Below are 3017 nucleotides of genomic sequence, written 5' to 3' on the forward strand. Positions count from 1 at the left end.
CCGACACTTTAACATTGATTTCGACAGATTACAGGAACTTACGAGTATCATGAAACCATTGAAAAAGGTTTTTTATATTAATGCCGAAATCATTATGAAAGACAGGAATGGGCATTTGGTACCCTTTGTGGCAGCAGGTGCAGGTGGCGCGAGTAGCAGTGGTGTTCAACAGGAACAGCAGCAGGAAGAGGAGGCAGAAATGGAGGCACAGACCAATGTTGGTGAACAGGTTCCGTGGCATCCGTCCCAAGCGAATTGGGACAGTTTGGTTGGTAGTGTTAACAACATGAGGTTGAGCCCGAACGAACAAAGGATGCACAACGATCGAATGTGGGATAGTCAGCAGCGAATGGAGCAACGACAGATTGCTCAAGTGCACGATCAGGGATGGATGAGTTATGGTATTGATTGGAATAACCATAACTCAGAGTTGTTTTATTCCAACCCCGAGCAGTACTATGGGATGACACGTCTGACACCCCAATATTACACGGATCCTCAAAACCCACCTCCGCCTCACCCGATTTATAACTCTTCAGCTGCGATGCAAGAAGCTCGGGAAAGATTTGAGAGAGAATATCCACAGGGACGCCCGTACAGAGATGGTTCGGGTAATTATTTTTGGCCGTTTGATAACTAGGCCTGCGTGCCTATTGGATCATTTTGTACCTTGTTTTTAGACTATTTTATTTGTGTGATGTATTTTGATACAATTTCGGTTTGTAATAATATACTAATGTGTGGTTTGATAAATGGATGTGGTTGTAAAAACACCGTTATTTTTATATGCTTTGTGTGGTTTGTTTATTTGTGCAGCATGATTGAACTTCAAAGACTGGCATTAAGTTCAGCAACATTTGATATTATGATGTGTGTATGATGATAATCGCGGACTAGACGATGTACTTATGCTGGCAGTAAGTTCAGCGGCATCTGTCTACTTGTTCCACGATTTACAGGTTAAAAAGTGGAAATTTCTACAATCACCCTATCACTTTGCCCTCTAAATTTAATCCTTTTTCTGATTTCATGCAATGAGGGCCTTGCATGATCTCAAGTGTGGGGTGGGGAGTAGAAATTTATCGGGAACTCGTTTTACTAAAATTAAGGCGTTCAAGGCAACATAACTTGTAAAAGGTTAAATTTTATAAAATTGATTTTAAAATTTATCGACGGATTAAGATCAGGTTTAACAACCGAATTTCCGTTATAAATATAAATTTTTAAAAGATATTTTATAAACTTAATTGATTATAAGCTTATTTAAAAAATTTTAAAATTTTCAAGTAGCCTTAAAAACGATTAAAAGCCCAAAAACCACGTTATACACATTATGGTCTTAAAATCTAGAAAATAAATGTTGGTTTACATTTTAAATTATTAATAGTCTTTGAAGTTGCTCCATCATTCAATTATTTGAGTGAAAATCCTACTAGTTTAGTAAGCTAACTTGTAGGTCACTTGTACCAAAAACGAGTGTAAACCGTGAGAGAGCGGTGATTGTATAGCGTGGTCGGAAACCGGATCTCGCGCCAGATCGAAAACCCTAAGGACGATCCTCATTGTTTCTCCTAACAAGGACAATGTTGCGTCCGACCACTTATATGACCATACAGGATGTATCCATTCCATCCTAAAGGGAGTTAAGTCTCCCGAACGACACACTTGCTGATTTATTTCAAAAGTTGTAGTCCAGACCAGTTGTAGGGTGACGAAAAGTCTTGAAAAGTCATTGCTAAAATCGACGGGAAATCTACCAGGCCTCAACATCAAACAGGGAAACTGGTAGTCAAAGTTTATCTCAATGAGGGAGATTTGCTAGCCAAATGGGAAGCGCACCATGATACACAAATTGTCAGTGATTGATCAGATTCCCAGTGGATAACCTCCGGAAAGGTAATATATCAGCTTTTAAGCCTGATAAACTTCAATCTTTATGATTGACTTAACGGATTAGATGATTACCTCATAATTGTCAATGATATCCGGACGTAATGTGTATCCTCCTAAGCACATTATTTTCTACCGACATCTCATGATGTTAGGTACCGTGGGAGGGATTGGCTTGACCAATAGCGGGAAACCCGCACTCATTTTTCAAAATTCAGAAAACCCGACAAAATCAGAAAACGTGTCTAGTATTAAAAACTAGGATGATATTTTCAAAACCATAAAACGTTTTCATCAAGGTCCTGATTTCCCTAGGATCAAATTTTTCGGATATTTGGCTCTAATCTACCAAAAATGTGTGTGTGTGTTTCCATTGTGAATATAGCGTGCGTGTGATTTCAATAAAAGTGTGCTATACTTAGAGTGTGTGTTTCCATTGTGAATATAGCATGAGTGTGTTACTTAAAGCGTGTGTTTCATATAGTGTGAGTTGTGTTTCATTTCAACGTGTGTGTTTCGTGTGCTTCGAGTGATTCATGTAATATTTGTAATCTATATTGTGTGATTGTGTTTAATATTGTTCTACTTTGTAACGAAAGAATTGCTTGAGGACAAGCAAGGTTTAAGTGTGGGGTGTTTTGATATTGCTCATTAACATCATATATATCTATCGCAATATCACTTAAAACGCTCTAGAATCGAAGATAATGAAGGTGATCTACAAGTGATAAGCCAAGATGCGCGAATTTGTATCGGAAGAATGATTTGCAAAGAATTTTGATGATTTATGACATTGGTCGATCCCGATACGAGTTAGGGTCAAGGTAGCACTCTAAAATGATAAAACAAGGCTTCCGATATGTTAGGCTTCGTCCAAATGAGCTAACATTAAAAAGAAAACGAAACAGTGCCCTTTAGCTAAGCAGGACGCCGTCCAGGGAATGGGGACGCCGTCCTGCCCTTTGATGTGGGACGCCGTCTTGGACAGTCGGGACGCCGTCTAGGTCTGTTTATCGGGACGCCGTCCTGCCTTTTGGGACGACGTCCCGTAGTAGGTGTACCCGACTTTTCTGCTTTTTACCTAATTTCTCCACTTTAAAACTTCATTTTTGGGACTGTTTCATGAG

The sequence above is a fragment of the Rutidosis leptorrhynchoides genome, chromosome 1, assembly GCF_046630445.1.
Source record: "Rutidosis leptorrhynchoides isolate AG116_Rl617_1_P2 chromosome 1, CSIRO_AGI_Rlap_v1, whole genome shotgun sequence".
Classification (NCBI taxonomy): domain Eukaryota; kingdom Viridiplantae; phylum Streptophyta; class Magnoliopsida; order Asterales; family Asteraceae; genus Rutidosis; species Rutidosis leptorrhynchoides.